Genomic DNA, 21,875 nt, shown 5'->3' on the forward strand with positions numbered 1-21,875 from the left:
TCTTAGAAGGGCACTAATCTCACCATGGGGGCTTCACCCTCATGAGCTCATCTAAACCCAATCACCTCCCAAAGGTCCCGCCGCCTAATATCATTACATTGAGGTTAGGACGGCTGAGGAGAAGCTCTAGCTCCTTAAAAAAAAATAACGTTTATTTATTTTTGAGAGAGAGAGAAAGAGAGAGAGAGAGAGAATGAGAGAGGGAGGGGCAGAGAGAGAGGGAGACACAGAATCCGAAGCAGGCTCCAGGCTCCAACCTGTCGGCACAGAACCTGATGAGGCTTGAACTCATGAACCGTGAGATCATGATCTGAGCCCAAATCGGATGCTTAGCCGACTGAGCCACCCAGGTGCCCCGAGAAGCTCCAACTCCTGAAGACTGCTGTCTGAGGGGCCCAGCACAGGGTAAGAAGCTGGCTAAGTATTAGGAACTGAGCTGGAACTTTCCTGTGCCCTTCTTTTCACTCTTCTGTCCTGCAGCTTTCACATCGGTTGGTTGGATATGCACTGGGGGGTGGGGGGTGGGGGTGGGGGGTGGGGGGTGGGGGGTGGGTGGGGGGGAGCTGCTGGGTGGGAAACGGGTGGGAAAAGAGCACTTGGCCACATTTCTCTTTCCAAACACAGGTGACCCACCAAATATTGTCCACAGTGAGAAGATGGGGAGAAGCCTGGGCCGAAGTTTGAAATGTTTGCATCTTAAATTAGGCATTTAAAATTTCCAAACAGGAGGGGCGCCTGGGTGGCTCAGTGGGTTGAGCTCAGGTCATGATCTCACGGTTTGTGAGTTCCAGCCGCCCCGCGGCGGGCTCTGTGCTGACAGCTCGGAGCCCGGAGCCTGCTTCGGATTCTGTGTCTCCCTCTCTCTCTGCTCCTCCCCTGCTCACGCTCTGTCTCTCTCTCAAAAATAAAGATTAGAAAAAAATTTTTTTTAATTTACAAACAGGAGTGTTTTGAACTTAGAAGGTTTAAGGACTAAGAGTGAGCAGGAAAGTCACAGATCCACCAAATTTTCACCCACGGCAGGGGAAAAGCTTCCTGTGAAAAGGTAGTGGGTTAGAGTTGAATTTTGCTTATCAAACGTCCTGCTTGTTCAATATACTGTTTAGACATTTAAAGAAAAAGACAGACATTTCCTCTAAGACATCCCAGTAATCAATGTATTTCCTCAGAAAACAATCACTAAGGTGGTAAAGGTCCACTCTGAACAGATGCTTCCCCAGTTCTAGTGCTAAATTTAGGATACCTACATCATGGTGTGATTATTAAGCAATGTTTTTCTTTAACTTTGCGACATCTTATCATTCTTAAGAGAAATTTTTGTACAGAATGCATCACACACAGGTTCCATTTGTTTTCCCTAGCCAAGGGAAAGGTGTGCAACCAGGTAGATACAAAAGACCTAGGGTTGAGCAGCAGAACTGAAAAAGCTTTTCCATTCCATTCACACAGGCTCCCTTTTCCTCCTTGGTTCACCACTTAATCTTTTGGTCTCATTTCCTTCATCTGTACAGTGGTGGTAATGGGTCTCAATTTCATTCTGTTTTCTTGATGCATGGATTCCCACAGTTAGACCAAATACAATTCTGGCCAGTAATGCCCACTTATCTACCTCCCTGAAGTGTCGTGAGAATTAATGATGGTCTGCAAAATGCACTGAAGATGAAGAGCACATCCTAAGGGAGTTGTTAAGTATCATTTAAAAGTATCAGTCGGCTCAGGTCATGATCTCGCGGTCCGTGAGTTCGAGCCCCGCGTCGGGCTCTGTGCTGACAGCTCAGAGTCTGGAGCCTGTTTCGGATTCTGTGTCTCCCTCTCTCTGACCCTCCCCCGTTCATGCTCTGTCTCTCCCTGTCTCAAAAATAAATGAACGTTAAAAAAATTTTTTTTAAAAAGTATCAATGGATAAGGATATTTTAATAAACATGGGAAATTCATGCAGCAAAAGGATCGTGGCTTGCTTGCCGTAATACCTCAATGAGTTAGGGTAGAAAGGAATATACATATTATCCAAGTAGAAAAATAAAGCAAAACAAAATAAAGCAAAAACAAAACCTGACCACCCATGACCGTAAACACATGAATAGAGAGATATTCGTTGCATCTTAAAAAATCTAGCTAATTTTTAAAATAAAGCACTGGTTCACACACCCACGATGTAATGTATGCCTTGAAATTTTAGAATAGTCTGTGGAGGAAGGCAAGGGACTAAAGGCAGAGATGTTCAGAAATAAAACCAAGGCAAAGAGATCAAAGATACTTTCCTCCCCAGTTCAAAATGCGGCATGGGCAGAATTCATCTGCTGTGTATAAATTTGATAACTGCTTTTATTGTTGTTGGTCTTGCAAAAAAGAGATGAAATGCAGATATGAATATTGCTTGCTTTGGAGGATAGTCGGGGAGCAGATGAAAAGGCACAGCAAGTTTGACAGTAGTAAGTTACATTTATAGAGCAATAAGAGACGAATATGTTATTTATTAATCTGAGCATTTTAAAAGAAAGTTAAAGTCACTGTTTCTTTCCTGCACACTAATTATTCCGGGCTGTAAAGCCCTCCAGCAAACTGGAAATATTAAATTATTTTGGCCTTTACAATTTCTCTTGGTCTTTGCACCCAGAAGCATTAGATATGGCAGTGTCTGTCTTTTCTTTGAGAGGGCTCCAATTCCTTGTATACTTTAAAGTGCTGTCTAGGTCCATTCATAATATATTTAATGAAAAATTTATTTTCTCTCCCATATTATTTGTCTTTATGTTGTAATGCACCAGTGGGCTATAGCTGATTTTAATGTTAAGACATTTAGTTTAAATCCTCAAAAAAATTAAAAATAGAGCTACCCTATAACCGAGCAATTGCATTACTAGGTATTTATCCACAGGGTACAAAAATGCTGATTCAAGGGGCGTCTGGGTGGCTCAGTTGGTTGGGCATCAACTTCAGCTCAGGTCACGATCTCAAGGTTTGTGAGTTCGAGCCCCGCGTTGGGCTCCGTGCTGACAGCTCGGAGCCTGGAGCCTGCTTCAGATTCTGTGTCTCCCTCTCTCTCTGCCCCTCCCCCACTCATGTGCGCATGCTCTCTCTCTTTCTCTCTTTCTCTCTGTCAAAAGTAAATAAACATTATGTGTATTTACTTTTGAGAGAGACAGAGTGCTCCAAGCTGTCAGCACGGAGCCTGATGCGGGGCTCGAACTCACAGACCATGAGATCATGACCTGAGCCGAAGTCAACCGCTTAACCGACTGAGCCACCCAGGCACCCCTAAAAAATTTTTTTAAATGCTTATTCAAAGGGGCATATGTACCCCAATATTTATAGCAGCACTATCAACAATAGCCAAATTATGGAAAGAGCCCAAATTTACATCGACTGACATGGATAAAAATATATGGCACACACACACACACACACACACACACACACACTGAAATATTACTTGGTGATCAAAAAGAATGAAATCTTGCCATTGCCATTTGCAACACTGTGGATGGAACTAGAGTGTTTATGCTAAGGGAAATAAGTTAGTCAGAGAAAGATATTATATGATTTCACTTATATGTGGAATTTAAGAAATAAAACAGATTAACATGGGAAAGGGAAGCAAAAATAAGATAAAAACAGAGAGGGGGGCAAACCGTAAGAGACTCTTAAATACAGAAAACAAACTGAGGGGTGCTGGAGGGGTGTTAGGTAGTGGGACGGGCCAAATGGGTGATGGGTATTAAGGAGGGCATTTGTTGGGATGAGCTCTGGGTGTTACACGTAAGTGATGAATCACTAAATTCTACTCCTGAAAAAATAAAATAAGGTGAAATAAATTCTCTGATCTTTAATACCATGTGGAACAGATGGTGCTTTGCTCTTATAGATAAATATTTTTTGTGATAAGTTTTTTTTCTTTTTATTCTTTATTCACATATGTTAGTTTTTTCCCCCAAATATTTGTTTTTTTCCCCAAATATGGTCTCAGTGTATGTGCTGTAGTTAGAGGTGTCTGTTTTACACTCAATTCTGGAGGTAAGTGAACAATGAAAATAAAAGTAGGTGGATCCTAATTTCAGTAGGGCAATGTTATCACCATTAAAAGCACTTGGAGATACTATTATAATGGAGAGAATATTCCGGGACTTCATTTATTTTGGATACTAGTGACATAATTTAGAGTCTGTTCTTTCGCCGTGGGACACACTTTGAAACATGTAAGTCCCGCCTTCCTAAACTGCTTAGTTTAGTCTTTAAAAAGGATAAAAGTCACTTGAGCATTTGATCAAATTGAATCAAAATGATATTTTCAGAGTATTCTGCATTACATTTTACTGATAAAAATGTAAATGCTATTAACAAGTCCTGAATAAATGATTAAACATGTCATCTAACTTAAGAAATAAATCCTAGATTAAAATTTTTCTCTCAACACCTATCTCCAAGATACTAGAAAGTTCTGATATATATCTATATATATCTCAAATACATCTACATTTCTGCTGAATTCTTCCTTTCCTCAAACTAACCGTCTCATCTCATTTCTGTTCACTTTTGTGTCCTCTCTCTGCAGTAACTGCCAGGGATCCCGTTGCCTGGAGACCACTCTTGAACATCCATTGCTGTGGCCTCTTGGAGATTTAAGGCATCTAATAAGGAGCTGACAGAAACCATCAGCTTGCTCCTGAGAAAGTAGCATTTTTTTTTAAATCACCATAAAGCACTTGTCTGGATATTACGTATTTCAGGTAACTGTAACAACTAAAGCATAGGATACAAAGAAGAAAAAGTACCTTTAGAAAAATCTAAGTTCTACGAATCCATACAAAAAGGAGGTGGGACAAAAAACCTAAATGTGCACTTTTTTAAAAATGTTTTTTAATGTTTATTTATTTCTGAGGCAGAGAGAAACAGAGCACGAGTGGGGAGGGTCAGAGAGAGACACAGAATCTGAAGCAGGCTCCAGGCTCTGAGCTCTCAGCACAGAACCCAACGCGGGGCTCGAACTCACAGACCGTGAGATCATGACCTGAACCGAAGTCGGTCGCTCAACCGACTGAGCCCCCAGGCGCCCCAACTTTTTTTTTAAATAGAAGAACGTTTCAACTCCCCCCAATTTTTCAAACTATTTTTTTCAAACTATTCTAAAAGGCTCTACTATCTGTATTTTTAGCTCTGTTATTTTTCTATTAACATTCTCGTTAGCCCAAAGGAGTTGTGAAGCAGAAAATTCAATAAAATTACATAAGGCCAACTGTGAAAAAAAGTGAGTGAAGGAGATAAAACACAGCTATAAGAACTCCATATTGCAAAATCAACAAAATGAAAAGGCAGCCTACAGAATGGGAGAAAATATTTGCAAATCATACATCTGGTAACAGGTTAATATCCAAAATATATAAAGACTTCATACAACTTAATAACGAAAGAGAAAATAATCCGATTAAAAATGGGCAAAGGACCCGAATAGGCATTTTCCCAAAGAGGTTATTCAGATGGCCAACAGGTACATGAAAAGGTGCTCAACATGACTGATCATCAGGGAAATGCAAATCAAAACCACTCTGAGATATCACCTTATGCCTGTTAGAATGGTCATCATCAACATGACCAGAGATAAATGCTGGCAAGGATGTGGAGAAAGGGAACCTTCTCTGGGTGCACTGCTGGTGGAAATGTAAATTGGTGCAGCCACTATGGAAAACAGTATGGAGGATCATCAAAAAATTAGCAGTGGAACTTTCATATCCAGCAATTCCACTTCTAAGTACATACGCAAAGGAAATGAAATAACTATAATTAATGCTGTATGGTGTATTTGAAAGCTGCTAACAGAGTAGATCTTACAAGTTCTTATTACAAGGGAAAAAAAAACCTTTTGGTAACTACATGAGGTGACAGGTGTTAAGAATGATGACATAATTATAATTTTGGAATATAATAAAATAATACGGATAAATCCAGTAAAGAAAACCCAGAAGAGCCTCGTATCACCTTGGGGCATTCTGATTAGGATCGAAGAGTGCAGCACATCTTAATGGTGTCCAAGGATCAAGAAGAGATTAATATTTGGTGGAAGGTGTGCCCTGTTTAAGAAGTTAGGATGTATTTGAGTAATATTTTGCATTTCTGGCAGATAAACTATTTTTTAAATGTTCATGCTCAAAGGAAAAAAACTTTTGTAAAGTAGAAATGTAATGTGAATTAAAACACAGCTCAGAGATGAAATTAGAAAGAAAACAACGGCCCTTCTTTGCTAAACATTTATGGCTTTGATGCTATTAATTACACTTTGTTTTGCATACAGTGCCTCATGGTCGCCAAGGTATGGTACATTATTTAGAATTAACATTTCCTCCAAAATTCTTTATCTCCAAGCAAGTAAAAAGCCATACAAGCCCGAACTGCAATTAAGATGTGCCTCTCCATGAGCATTTGGAGGCTGCTGGGAGGTGGTACATTCCAAAAAGCTTAAGATTGTGCTTTAATAACAGACAAAACTAAATTTCTGCCATATTTCACAATGTGACCATGTATTGGCTGTTCAACCTCCCTAAACTTCATTTTTCTTTTACAAGAAAAATGCACGTATTTATTGTACTGAACTCCTAAGGTTGTTATGAAAATCAAATAAGTAGGTATGTAACCAGGTCCCTGGAACTTTATAAGCACTTAATAAACAGGAGCTATTATCATTATCATTCCTATTAAGTTATATTAACCCAATAGGATCATAAAGTTCTGAGACTGAGTCTGAGGGCAATGACAGAGTCACATAGCTAATTGTGAACTGCTGTTTAAGAAAATAAAAGGAAGCTATTGTCTACATAGTACCAAAGAGTACATTCTGAAGAAACTAGGTTAAGATTAGAAAAAAAAAGTGTTTTTAATGCTTCTTGGAGATGTGAGAGAAGAAATGGCGGTAATGCTGCATTAGGAACTATTTATTCTTGGGAGAAGTATAAAACCAAGGTCCTGCACAGTTCTATCCCATCTGTTTTGTTTGTTTTGTGTGTGTGTGTGTGTGTGTGTGTGTGTGTCTGTGTGTGTGTAGGTATAACTTACATAAGCAAAGTACCTAAATACTAAAAATACTGCTTGATGAATGATTTTATGCATATGTCATGTAAACCCCTACTCATCAACATGTAGATCTTAGCCACCATCTCAATAAGCCCCCTTGTGCTCACTAACAGTCAAAACACCATCCAGGCCCCAAAGGAATCACTCTGTTGATATGAGGCTTCGGATCCCCTCTCCAATCTAGAAAAGGGGCTTGTGAGAAATTCAAAGCCTTCATTCTGTACCCTAACTAGACTTGACTCCCAATCCACTGCCTTTACTTCACCCACCTTCAATGTCCCCTTGCCTCTAGCCAACAGTCACCTTGTCATCAACATGCCCTTAATCTAATTAATCTGTACTATGTTAAGTATTCTCTAGACAGGAACAGCTGATGAACTGTGTGACATTCTTCTGATATTTAGGGGACTTTCCCTCCACTATACATTAATGATGTTTCGTTGCATTTTTTGATTCACAAATTCTACAACCATCATTGCACTGTATTTTCCAAAGCATCCTGGGCCAATGCTAAGAAGGTGACAGAGAAAATAAGCTTCAAAAAGACCTGAAGGTGAACTGTACAGGTAGCTACATTTTTCTTTTTAAAGTTTATTTATTTATTGAGAGAGAGCCAGACAGAGAGAGAGAGAGAGAGAAGGGAGGGGGAGAGAGAGAGAGAGAGAGAAAGCATGTGGGGGAGGGGCAGAGAGAGAGGGAGAGGGAGAATCCCAAGCAGGTTTTGTGCTGTCAGCACAGAGCCCGACATGGGGCTTGAACCCACAAACCATGAGATCATGACCTGAGCGGAAACCAACCGTCGGTTGCTTAACTGACTGAACCACTCAGATGCCCCCGGGCAGCTACATTTTCAAACTCAAATTCCCCAAAGAAGATTTTCTGGTCCTAGTTAGAGTTAAATCATGGTGCAACAGCAGAATGAGCTTGGTGTTCTTGGTCTGAAGCAGCTCTCCACACGTTTCTATCGTCAGTGTGTTCTATGCTCCGAATCTTACCTCGGATACCTGACCCAGGTGCCCAGCCTGGGAATCCTTCCATTTTAGGGAAGAGAAACAGGCCCAAGGTGCACTGACCTTTGTAGGCTCCCTACCCGATCTAGGTGGGTGCCCACTTGCCAAAATGACACTAACCTCTCATTTAAGCACTAGACCACTGATGACTGTACAAGAAAATAAGCCCATAATGAGCAAAGGATCACAGTTTACAGACAATCACAGAAAAACTCAAATCATTTCTAATATCATCCTTTTCATAACAGTGCTAGTGAGTTCTGAGCTTGGATTTTTCCACTTGCTGCATGAAAATACAAGGACTATAATAATACAACTGGGTCAAAAAACAAATAGTAGCTACAAAAACCCTCAGCCCTCGGGTTGCCGTGATTTTCACTTGAGTACGCTCAAGGGTTCATTTTACGTTTGACTTTAAAATTCACACTCAATTTTGACACGAGATGTATGACTGAGTTCTTTACACTACCATCCTGTGAAAACAGATGACTCAGCCGCCAGTTCTAACAGCAGATTATTGCAGTCATCATCCAAACATGCCTTATGCTGACTAGAGAGGGCTTTCAAGTTAATGAGGCAAAAACAGCAATGTCCCAATAGAACATACGCTATCCTGTAATAAGAAAAAAAAAAAGAACAAAATATAAATACTAAACAATGTGGTATCATTAAAATGTAGTCCCTTAAAAAATCAAGCATCTTTACTTTTTTCCCACTGTTTGATTATTACTTTTAGAGTAGCTGCTCTCTTAACTCAAGTCTATTTTTACACAGTTTTAGAATTCAGATCCCCGTAGGAACCAAGAAGCTAGAGGCTGATTTTTCTCAACAGGTTTCCCCTTCATAGTCAAAGCGTCCGCTGGACAAGAAAATGAGGTCAGCCCTAAGAAGAATGGTAATCATTTAATAACATCGGCTGTAAGGCAAAGAATTACAAAAATAAGTCAATCTGAAGCAATAAAAAGCCAAAAAAAAAAAAAAAAACCAACCAACCCAGAAACCCGAGCAAAAACAAATTCAAAATTAGTGTTTTTTTAAATCAACTTACCCAACAAACTACTTAAAGAAATTACTACATTCTCCCTCAAGAAGGATGTGGTAACACAATGCCATTTTTCTACCCACTGAGCAGCACAGGATGCGGGTCAGCATACAGATGTGACATCCCCTTAATTATATTAACACCAGGCAATAGAGTCAGAATGGTATTTAGAGTTATTAATTCATTCAACGTGGACTAATCACCTACTATATATATCCTTTCCCTCTGTCTCAGGGGCTTGGCATATAAAATATTGTGTGGTGTGGGCAACAGATATGAGTTCTAAGGCACCACTGAAATACAGTTACATCTGAGGGGCCTGGAGGCGGGGTCGGGGAAGGCTTCACAGTTGGTATGACCTATAAGCAGAGGCTGAAAGCGGTAGGAATTTGCCAGTCAGACAAGGTGAAACGATATTCCAGCAGAGGGCACGTGCAAAGTCACAGATGTGTGAAGTAGCTTAGGATTTTGGAATACAACAAGCAGTCTTGTGTAGCTGCTGTAAAAATTGCAATCTAGAAGTGACAAGAGATGTGGCTAAAAATGCACGCAGGAACTTGATGGTACGGGATCTTTAAGTCCAAAGAGTTTAGCTCATCTTTGCAAAGAGGGGAGTGACACAATCAGATTCGTGTTTTAGAAAGATACTTCATGTAGCTGTGTGCAAAGAATGGGACCTAGGAGATCCATTATGGACTGTTCCAGCAATTTGCATGAGAGGGAACACGGGCTGGATTCGAGGTCGCACTGGAGAAAGTGAGGGGAAAGGGTTGAATTGTGTAGGACAAAGAACTTTCTAGAAATGGTTAGCAATCTCTGGGGTTTCTGACTCGAGCTACTAGAGTAATAAGGGTTTTCTGAACAAAGACCAGGAATCCAGTGGGCCTAAGTTCTGGAGTAGTAGACTAGTGCGAGTGGAGAATGGTTCTATTTTGGGAGACACTGAGCCAAAAAGTGTCTTTTGAATATCCAGGTGGAAATGACAAAGCAAAGAGTTTGGAAGATTAATGTCTTCATTCTGTCATTGCCTAGGACACTTCAAGCGCTGGTTTGAAATTATGTGCAAGTATTTTTGATGATTTACAGTGGAGGTTCAGGAGAATAAGGACTCTTGCAAGGATTTCTTTGATAGCTTTATGGCAAGTGTTTCAAATAAAGGCACTGTAGTCCAGGGTGTCACTGGGAACCTTGATAGAGGTCTGATTGTCATCCATATAATTTTCAGTGTGAGTTAACACCACCAGCGTCGGTTTGGTGTGAATTAGCCATGTATCCAAACCCCACATCCTGAAATCAGGGTTGTATTGCAACAACATCATCCAATGTAAATAACTGTTTAATGTCATAAATAGGCATTTAGGAAACAATCTTTTAAAAATATAAATTAAACTATGTCACTACACTTCCCGGTGGTTTCTGCTTTCCCTCAGAGTAAGAGCCAAAGTCCTTATAACAGCCCACAAAGCTGTCCATGATGTGCCTCTTTCTCCTTAACTCTCTGACTCCATTTCTCATTACTGTCTTCCCCCAGTCACTGTATTCCAGCTACACTGGCCTCTTTTCTACTCCTCAAATGTCAGAAACGTGACAATTCCCTTTTGCTGAGAATGTGTTTCCTGCAGATTTATCTGCATGGTTTTGACTTATTGGTCAAATGTTACCTTTAAGTGAGTCCTTCCTTGACCATTGATTTTAAATTGTGGCAACTAATTTTTTACCAATCCCTATTACCTTCTTTTTTTTAAAAAAATGTTTATTTATTTTTGAGAGAGAGAGAGAGAGAGAGCGTGAGTGAGGTAGGGGCAGAGAGAAAGGGAGACACAGAATCCAGGTTCCATGCTGCCAGCACAGAGCCCGACCCAGGGCTCAAACTCGTGAACTGTGAGATCATGACCTGACACTTAACCGACTGAGCCACCCAGGCACCCTGATATTACCTTCTGCTTTATTTTCTCAGTAGTGCCAAAGTATAATTTTTGCACTCCCTCCCAACATCATATCGGGAGATAATGGTGATAGCATCTGTTGATAGCATCTGTAGAAAGGATCTAGATGGGTTTTAGTAGAATAGGCTGAGCTTGTGCTGCCTTGACTCACAAGCCCAAAACTCAGTGGCTTAACTGAGATAGCTTCTTTCTTCCTCAAAGTCTATTTAAGTCAGGTGACTAACCATGATGGCTCTCCTCCATGCAGTGACTCAGGAGTCCAGGCTCATTGTAGTTCATGGCCCCAATCGGTCAACATATGGCCTCCATGCTTGCCCCCAAAAGGAAGGAGATTGTGTTGAAAGGTCCCACAGAGTCTTTTACATAACTCAGGCCAGAAGTGACATACATCACTTCTGCTCATGGTCCAATGGTCAGCTAGTTCCATGGTCCCACTTAACTATAAGAGGGCTGGTTGGGAAGTATAGTCTTCTAAGGGCCCTTCAAGGAAAGGAACCCTGGGCATTGGTGAGCACTTCTCAAGTTTCGCACAACAGCCAGCTTTGGAATGGCTTCCTTAAGATGGAGAGAGCACAGAAGTAGGATCTAGCAGAGCTGAGCATAGATCTTGTTGAACCAGTCACTACCCATGTTGCCTTGAGTAAATCAATCATTACCTCTGGGTCTCAGTTTTCAAATCCACCAAATGGGGAAAATAATACCTACCCTGCTTGTATTAGCGAGACTTTTTAGTTTCCGCTACAAAAGTCTGCAAGCAGAATTACCATATTTAGGCGACTGTTCAAATGCAAGTACATAAATAATGCAGTATGAAACCTAGAAAGCCTGTCTGGATGAGATATAACGAATTGTGCTGTTCTACATCAACATTGTTAGAGCCGTAAACAACGGTACCATGTCCAGTCTTGCTTGCTTAACGGCTGAGACGCCTAAGCAGCGAAGTAAGGAGCTGTTTACGTATCAGCACTCGTGTATTTTCTATGTACGGAGTATGAAGAAAATGCAAAGGAAATTATGATATATGTTAAACATTAAAGATTACCCAAAGCACAAGTTTGGCGGCTCTTATGGTATCTGATGCTCTGTTGCTAGAGAGCGTCTACCTAGATCAGCTACTAGGCCACAAAGCCGACCCTATGTTCCAAGGATGGATGTGTAGTTAGGACAGGGTATAATACTGGCCAACTGTCAGCTATTTGAAAAGTTTCATTACCATGTATTTGAGGCGATATCAAAGTCTTTTAAAGACATCAATTTTTACAGATTTGGCTAATTAATAAATATATTTGTTGTCAGACATCAAACGGTACTGAACGTACATGTAGTTATTTTGTAAGTCACCTCAAGATTGCTCGTGATGGTAAAATTTTAATGGTAATAATGATAATCATGATTATTGATCATTTTTCCGTATGCAAAAAAATGTCATCAATAGCAGGCGTAATCTTATAAATAGATGTCATGCAAAATACTCAAACGTGTGAATTCTACTATTAAAATATGCTTTGGGTTCTCTGGAAAACTCAGTGAAATCTACAGCATCATGACAGAAAGAGTCCAAGTCACCTGTTTTAAAGTGACAAACCGTCCCTATAGAGAGCTTCTTTTTAACTCAGCCTGCCATTTATTTTCTGAGAAAGCTCATTCTGCCTGCATGTATCTATGTCTGATAGACGAGTATTTCCTACATTAAACAGATGGGCCTCTACAGAAGCTCCCCTATGATTCTAGTTCAGAAAACGTTTCTTGCTGCTAGTAATAGTATTATACACACACGAAACATTAGGAACACCTATATGGTCATTGAAAGGTTACAGATCGATTACAGCCTAAAATATTAGAGTCCAGGAACCAGTCAGTACTGTGGTAACCAACCCACAAAAATCCATATAAAAATCTGCTAATTGAACTTTGTCATGGAATTTTTCTGCCTAGTCATTGGCCCACATAACTCTACGGTGACGAACAAAAGAAATGGATCGAATAAAGCCAGCTGCAAATAGATACCCACGGCCACGTGCTGGAATGCAGATAGCATATCAACAATGAGATAAAGCTTTCTGAAGCAGAAGGTCACTGAACCAAGATTTCTGACACATGTCCAAGTGCTGGCTTTTAAAATGGAGCGTAACAGAAAGCACAGTGAGTGAATTTTATAGGATGTTTTATGTGATGTTATGATAAAATAGAACCGGGCTATTGCCAAGCGAATGCTCCTTTGTTTCCTTTTACTAACAACTTCTATGTACTATTGCCTTGACTCAAGGGTTTGGGTTCCTTCCCACCTCCCACGAAGATTACAACCTCGAGAATGATTGTTTTTCTTCTCTTGAAACACTTCTGCTGCTCTCATGGATAAAAGACATTCACAGAGCTGGTCACAGTTCCAAGTTGATGACCATACATGTGTGGACACTTTGGAATAGAGAGTATAGAAAAATAAACAGTCCAAATCAGAAGGAACTTTCTACATGGCAGTTAAAAACTGTGTCCAAAATAGCGCACATGCACACACAAACGCAGATACACACAGCTTGAACTATGATCTCTTATCTCTGTCTCTCTTCTTACTAATCTCTTTCTTATTCAGATTTGACAGTATCGTGCTTGTCTTTAATAAATGCCATCAATGGTTTTCAATCATGGCCTGTATCTTAATTCCAGGAGTATCATTCACATGGAGTCTAGATTGAGGTCAGCAAACAATAACCTATGGGCCAAATCTGGTCTGCTGCCTATTTTGTATGCTAATAAGCTAAAAACATCTTTTTTCTTAATGTTTATTTATTTTTGAGACAGAGAGAGACAGAGCATGAACAGGGGAGGGGCAGAGAGAGAGGGAGACACAGAATCGGAAGCAGGCTCCGGGCTCCCAGCCGTCAGCCCAGAGCCCGACGCGGGGCTCGAACTCACAGACTGCGAGATGGTGACCTGAGTTGAAGTCGGACGCTTAACGGACTGAGCCACCCAGGTGCCCCTTAAAACATCTTTTATATTAAAAAACTGTTTATTAATTTTGAAAGAGAGGGCACGAGCGGGGAAGGGGTAGAGTGAGAGGGGGGCAGAGGATCCAAAGTGGATTCTGTACTGACAGCAGAGAGCCTGATGCGGAGCTTGAAGTCACAAACCATGAAATCATGACCCGAGCTGAAGTCGGATGCTCAACTGAGGGAGCCACCCAGGAGCCCCCCCCCCTTTTTTTTTTTTACATTTTTAAATGGTTGAAACCAATCAAAATAATAATATGCTATGAAACTCAAATTTCAGTGTCCATAAACAAGGTTTTATTGGAGCACATCTATACTCATTTGTTTATATGCTGTCTGTGCCTTCTTTTGGCTGCAAAGGCAGATTTGAGTAGTTGCAACACAGACCACATGGTCTGCAAAGCCTCAAATATTGACTATCTGGCCAAATAAAACAGAAGTTTGCCAGCCCCCACTATGCAAATGGGATCTCCTGGGGTTGAGTAGTACCTAGCCTGTGTGGCTGTCTACTAAACCTGATCTCTAATACTCATCCTTTTAAGTGCTTTTTCTCGAGCTAGGCATTTAAGATTTTCCATAAGCTAGGCCCAGACCAGATTCTCTCCAGCCTTTCCACCCATTACTTACTCTTTCCTCAGTACCCTGTAGCTTTTTATGTTGCTTCCATGTTCTAGCTGTGTGTTGACATCTGTGTAGCTTCATCTGTCTGTTGATATCCAACCTGAAATCCCAGCTCAGATGTCACTTTGAACCTGGCAGCTTAGAGATGCGTCTACCTAATAGGATTCCTCGCTTCTGTGAATTCGCAGTGTCTTGATCTTCTCTGACACACTTACCGTATCTTGCCCTGCACTCTACTTAGTCATACTCTTGTATCATTTCTCCTACTTTGTCCTGCAATCCTTGAGTGTAAGGACTTGCCTTAGGTTCCCTTTGTACCTTTACGAATGGTGTGGGTATGGACAGGCCTGGTGACGATCCCGGTAGACTGAGGGACAAATGCCAGCATCCATCCAGGCCTCTGCACACAGGCAATCACGTATTTCCTTAGTTGCAGTGTCCAAGGAAATTCCAGTGGCATGGCAAAAGACCCAAGTTAGTGCTCTAATAAAGCTGCTATGGGGAGGGGTGGCTCAGTTCCATAAAAACAAACAAAATCTTGGAAGGGCACAAGCCCAGGACCCAATCCAGAAGCAGACAAATACACCGAGGAACAGACAGGCCCTAAACATCGGCAACATTCAATAAGTAGTGAGATTCCATTCACCAGACCGGGGTCCAGGGCAACAGAGCCAATAAAAAAGGGGATAAAGTGAGGCTGTGGTGTTTGGCCAGGAGAAAATAGCAGCCGGGTCTTAGAAAGACCGGAGTTGTAAAAAGGTGACTGGGCAAAAGTCCAAAGACAGAAACACGCTCAAGGTCAGAGCTAGGCTACTACCAAGACAATGACTGGAGCTGAGTCCCAAATATCGTGTAAGGACTCCTTAAATTATTCTTGCTTAGGTTTGGATTTAATTCTGAGATTTATAGAGCAGAGAAATCTATAAAGAAGGCTTAAGTGGCTCTAGCAGTGGGGGAAGACAAGAGACGCAGAGGGAGGGGGAGAGCAAAGCCTGGGAAAGGCCAGGGTAGAGAGAATTAAATGAGCCCTAACCACACGTCAGGCCTTGATAAGGCTTTTACTTACAATACCTCATTTGACATGCATAAGAGCTGCAAGGAAGCAGCATATCCCCATTTTACAGAAGAAGAAACTGTGGCTTAGAGATTAGTGGAGCTGAGGTAAGAAGGCAGCCATAAATGAAGCCACACCAATTCCCCCTGCTACCTACCATTGCCCGTCACACTTTTTCAATAAATATCTATTAAATGAATAATGCAGGTAGAGAAATGACAAAGCGGTCTTTTTACAGTTCAACATGGTAAATGTGAGAGCACAGATATTTGTCTCTTTTATTACTGGCCCATTGAACTCAAACTCACAACTCACTCATGGGTACTCTGTGTCCCATGTGCCAACCTGCACACGAAAAAATCTAAAAACATATTGGTTGCTGTGGTCAGGTGCTCTGGATTTCTGGCCTTCCAAGTCATTTTCACAAACACGTCCAAATTCCATTTCCAGATTTATTTTAGCGTGCTCAGTCCCCCTGGGTACTCACCATCTTCCAATTAACCCTGGTACACCTCGTTCCCTGCATGTTAAATGTTCCCTCAATAAAACCCTCCTTGATCTCTTTATGCAGAAATGGTATCTCTTTCTTTCCTCCACTCTGATAGACATTTCTTTCTATACCATTTATATGGCTCTATCCTTAACCTGAAATAATAGTTGCATATAAGCTCCAGGAGCTTTAGAGTTTGTTTACATCTTTTTGTCCGCCCCCCACCCCCCACCCCAGCAACAGTGCCTTAGAATGGCATTCATACAAAAAGTGTTCAAGGGGCGCCTGGGTGGCGCAGTCGGTTAAGCGTCCGACTTCAGCCAGGTCACGATCTCGCGGTCCGTGAGTTCGAGCCCCGCGTCGGGCTCTGGGCTGATGGCTCAGAGCCTGGAGCCTGCTTCCGATTCTGTGTCTCCCTCTCTCTCTGCCCCTCCCCCGTTCATGCTCTGTCTCTCTCTGTCCCAAAAATAAATAAACGTTGAAAAAAAAAATCAAAAAGTGTTCAAAAATGTATTAAAGAACAATGTACACATGAAATTTCACTTTCTTAGGCTCCTCAATGTGGGCATTTTTTCCCTCGGAGGTTTGTTCCCACACTCACCTTATGTTTGACTTGGTTCTTTTCAATTAATACAGTTCTTTCTAGTCACTGGAATTCTTTCAAAGAAGCAGTTGTATGAAATGGAAGACGACGGTATATTGAAGGTAACTAAGGCTTTTCATTTTATGCCAGTTCCAAAGCCAATGTAAGGACCTGAGTCTAAAAGTACTTTTCACTACCAGTAGGATATACAGGCCTATTGGCATACAATCTGTTTTTCAAAGTCTTTAACAAAAATACTGATTCGAGTATTCTTCCTCTGATCGTGTATTCTTCTAAGAAGTGCTATTTAAATAACTGTATGATTTCTTTTATTGTATAATTTACATCATTGTAACAGTCTGATAGTTCACAGGGACCCCTTGAAAGACTTATATTTAGAACATTTTAAAAGTGTATTAAAAGGTATTTTTTTCTCATTTGATAAATATTAATGCATTTATTGATGGACAACCATTTAGGGTTGTCCTAAATTATGAAAAAAATAATCTTGAGTGTGCAGTTATTATAAGAAAGTTAACTATTACTAAAGCTGAAAATATAAAATATATTCTTCTGGAAACTGCACCTGAAAAATATTAATGATAGAATATCTGATGGTTTCTGCTGGATAAGCTCCCTCGTTTTGATAGAGGCCTCCCAAAATGCAATCATTTTAAATTGTCTGTGTAAATAGACAATAGTAGCCATGTAAATTACGGCTTAATATACATAAAACTTAAAGCCACTTATATTGGCCTCTAGAATGTGTTAAATACTTTAAGGATATTGCTTTAAAATTCTTTGCTTAACTTAATATGAAGATTATTCTACAAGCCAGCAAGTAATGAAGGGATTCTATGGAATAATAAAAGAAATGTTTAGCCAGGGTTTAAGAATTCACTAGGATAATCTAACCAATTATAATATTGACTACGATTAAGACTAAAAATAATGTACCTATCAAATAAAGTGAATTATAAGAAAGAAATAGAACACCCTGTATAGGATTATCTGAGCTGATTCTTTCTAGAATCCATTTTTTTTTTACTTTTCATGTTATATGCAGTTTTAATATGGTATTACTTCTAATCTTTCAAGTACTGCTGTCAGATAAACCTAATTATTTCCTAGAAATGGCTTGCTACTGAAAGAAAAATGTAGCAGAAGACTTAGTCGCCCATTTACATATATTCAGTTCATATTAAAATATTTCCTTCTTTATTTTTTTCTCTAAAAGAAGACTCAAGTGGATGAGGTATCAGACATATTGGCAAAAGTAAGATGAAGGTGGGTAGAGAAGGCGTAGCAAATCCCAGGACTTGACACAGACCAGACAATTCTTCATTAAGTCTCTAGGAGCCCCGGAAAATTTCCACAGATATTTCTTGGCGACTATTACGAATTGAGTATTTGTGTCCCCTCAAGATTCGTATGTTGAAGGCCTAATCTCAGTGCAATATATTTGAAGGTGGGGCCTTTGAGAAACAATTACATTTAGACGGGGTCAAGAAGGTAGAGCCCCCATGATGGGATTAGTCCACTTATGAGCTTGGTCTCTCTCCCCCCACCCCACCCCCGCCTCCAGTGGAGAAAGAAAGCAGCTGTCTCTAAATCAGAAACAGGGGCCGGACCAAGCACTCAACCATGCTAACTGATTTTAGACTTCCCTAGAAGTCTAGACTTCCTAGAGCTAGAAGAAATAAATGTCGATTGTTGAAGCTACCCAGTATGGTATTCTGTTACAGCAAACTGGAGAGAGGATAAGGATTGTCAGTGTTCCTCTCACGTGGCCCTTGAAGTCTTGGCCGACAAGATCATGAATCTTGGTGTCACAGCACCTATGCTGACTGCACACAGCTTGCTGAAGATGTTGGTGCCACTCTCTGAGCATTTGGGAAGACAATGCTGAGACGTGTCTGGTCCTACATCTGCAATCGTCTGAGATCCAGACTTAGACACCCAGCATGGTTGTCTAGGACACTAGTTTTTGAAGCTATTGTTTTAATCTCATTATGAAAAGAAGAAATTATGCTACTTTACTCCTTGTACATCCGTGTTTTACGAGGCTCTCAGACTATTATCCTCCTAAAGTTCAGCCTGCTGACATACCAACAAATGGTAGGATTTAGCTTTACACCAACTGATTACCTTAAGAATGGGAAAGGGCTCAGGATCATGTCTCACTCTGAGTTCAAAAATTAGGCAGTAATTTACATTCTTGAAGTATCATTGAAATCCTTGCAACAGATGTCTTTTCTCCCAAAATTGAATAGATGTGGTTAGAACCATCCTTGTTCCTTTACTCAGGGCTGTCTGTGGTCAGTGGCAAACAGTTTAATATAGATCCTAATGGTAGAGACAACATCGGTTAGTTTTTGCACAGGATCCTGTCTTCTTATTCATTGTTGTATCTTCAGAATGAATTAATATGTAAATCTTAGGCTGTATAGTAATCAATTCATTCATTTGATTCAACAAATATTTATTGAGAGCCTACCATGTGCCAAGTACTATTTGAGATATTTGGAATACATTATTAAGACACTTGTCCTTGAAGAGATTACATTTTGGAAGGAATGGAGGAACAGGCAATAAACATAACAAAGTATAAATATTGTCAGAAGATATTAAATTCCACAAGGAATAAAACGATAAGTCAGCAGGATAAGGAGGATCAGAGGAAGGGATACAAGCGAGTTGAGATACAACAACTTGAAGGCAGTGAAAGAGTTGGCCAAGCGAACACCTGGAAAAGGGCACTCCAAGCAGATGGCACAGCCACCAGAGCATAATTTGGGTCTCAGATAGTCAAGCAAGGAGGTCAACGTAGCTGAGGGAGAGTGCCGCAGGGGGAAAATGGTAGGAGATGAGGTCAGAGGTTAGCAGGTCAGGTCCAGAGGGACTCGGAGACCATTTAAGAACTTTGGCTCTTACTCTGCATGGACATAGGGTGCTGCTAAAGGGCTCTGAGCAGAGGAGTGACATGATCCAAAATTGGGTTTTGGAAGGAATCCCTCCGGTTGCTGGGCTGAGAAGAGACGGTCAGGAGTGAGGGTAACCTGAGAAAGAGGACTAGGAGGCAATGGCAGTAATCCAGGTGAGAGGTATTTTTCAGAGATGAAATCAGCGACCTTGGTTCCCCATGAGTTAACTTACCAATGCTAGCTAGCCCAGACTGAAATGACTTTATACATATGCTAAATAAATCTATTTAGATAGATACAGCTCTGCCAATACATTTCACCTCGAGAAATGCTCGGGTATGCTTTTTAATTCTTACATTTTGTGAGCAGGTGGTACAATGAATGGACACCAACTTCAAACAAACTCCCATAAGAACCATCAGGACTAACTTACCCGAAAGGAACATTCAAATTCACATCAATCAATAATAGCTAATAATGGCCTCCGTTAATTTGTTTTAATTTTGACCGAGTGATAATATTGCCATCTTTTTTTTTTTTTTTTAAACAATCCTTGATGGAACTGCTACCTCTGTTGAACTCTTGAGTGTATCTCGTCCCAAAGAGAATGATCAACAAAATCAGTCCTGGATACATGCTATACATTCTGTTATACCTACTCATAGCTCATCTGTGACATAGCTTCTGAATTAAAAGCAAAGAAAAAAAAACAGGAAGAGAGAGAATAAAATATTTGCTCACATCTGGGAAGAATTCAACTAATTTCTTTAGCTGACTAAGGTAGGATTTAAAATGTTTCTCTCTCTCTCTGTCTCTCTCTTTTTTGGAGCTCCTTGTTAGCTGTTTTGCCCTTCAGGAAAGGATCTGTGGTGGTATGGATTGAAAAGGTTACACTGTGATCATTTGCAAATGAATTCTATCTGGAATGAAAATCCACATCGTTTTATACTGATGTTGTAATGTTCTATGTGATATTTTGTCAAAACTATATGCTGCCTACAACATAATATTTCACCTTTAGTTATTAGCACATTGACACATTATGAGAACAGTAACAGTTGGCAATGTGAGCAATATTCCAACTATAGAGAAGATTTACCATATATTTTTAAAAGCTTACAGAAGATACTTTCACCTAGTCTTGATCTATCCCATGAGGGGATTTTAGTGGGCTTGAAAGCCTCCAAAATTATTTGCAAAGTTGTGTGTTCATATGAATTTGTGAAATGATCCAACAGTTTTTATCACAATCTTAAAGGAACCTGTGATATCACCCCTCTTTGGAAAAAACAAAACTTAAAAAAACACTGACGTGGAAAAATGCACAGATGGTACTTTTTAAAGGTTATTTATATATCAGAAGAATACTCTCAATTTATGTACAGTTTGATTGCTCACAAAATTTAGTTTTGTTTTGATCAAAATGGACCTTTTGCTTTCACATCTTGATTTTCTAGAGAAAATATTTTATTTTACCTGTCATTATTTTTTTATAATGAGACAGACCTTAATTTATTTCAATCAGCACTGATGAGCCCCTACCATAGACTGAGGGATACAATGATGAGAAAAGATAAAAAGACCAGGTTCTTGACCTTGAGAATCTCACAGTCTATCGGGAGAGATGGAGACACAGCTATTGAGCATAAATTGTGAAAAACATTATTAGGGAAATGAATTCAATGGTGGTTTTATCCCTGGGATAACTGATTTCCCAGAAAAGATCTGGGTTATTGGCACTGGGAAGATGACTATGTTTTTCTAGGCCAGGAAGAAAGTTAGAGTGTTCTGGGCACAAAGAACAACAGGTATGAAAGCGTGACCGTTCAGTTTTGTGAGAACACAGGCTTAGGGGACAGGGGTGGAGAGCTTGGCTGAAAGGAAGTCTGGAAAGATGAGGCCAGGCTCCAAAGAGCCTTGGGACCATCCTAAGAGTTTGGAGTTGCGTATGTAAGGTGAGGAAAAAGTATAGAGGAGAGAGAGAATCGAATTAGTTTAGAAATCTGACTCTCGTGGATAAGACGAGGCCAGACCGAAAATACCAGGAAGCTCCTGGAAAAAAAAAAAATCTTGAATTAGTAATAGAATAGATATTCTTGTCCCTATTTTTTTTTAATTTATAGAAATTTCTTTTTTATCGTAGCCTATAGAAGGAT

The 21,875-nt window shown here is 40.3% G+C and overlaps 1 protein-coding gene and 1 long non-coding RNA gene across 2 annotated transcripts in view; one reads left to right on the plus strand and one right to left on the minus strand.

Moving 5' to 3' along the window:
- CYYR1 (cysteine and tyrosine rich 1) overlaps nucleotides 1-21,875 on the minus strand; it is a 101,963-nt gene that overhangs the window by 36,094 nt on the left and 43,994 nt on the right. The window lies entirely within an intron of this gene.
- Nucleotides 13,990-21,875, plus strand: part of LOC124526382 (uncharacterized) — a 44,717-nt gene continuing 36,831 nt past the window's right edge. The window contains exons 1-4 of the long non-coding RNA XR_006965656.1: nucleotides 13,990-14,031; nucleotides 16,849-16,917; nucleotides 18,541-18,913; nucleotides 20,089-20,499. This is a non-coding gene — a long non-coding RNA (uncharacterized LOC124526382). The remainder of the gene's footprint in view (nucleotides 14,032-16,848; nucleotides 16,918-18,540; nucleotides 18,914-20,088; nucleotides 20,500-21,875) is intronic.

Source organism: Lynx rufus, unplaced genomic scaffold, assembly GCF_022079265.1.
Source record: "Lynx rufus isolate CCGP_SWC_20201006 ecotype Redwood Valley unplaced genomic scaffold, mLynRuf1.p SCAF_5, whole genome shotgun sequence".
Classification (NCBI taxonomy): domain Eukaryota; kingdom Metazoa; phylum Chordata; class Mammalia; order Carnivora; family Felidae; genus Lynx; species Lynx rufus.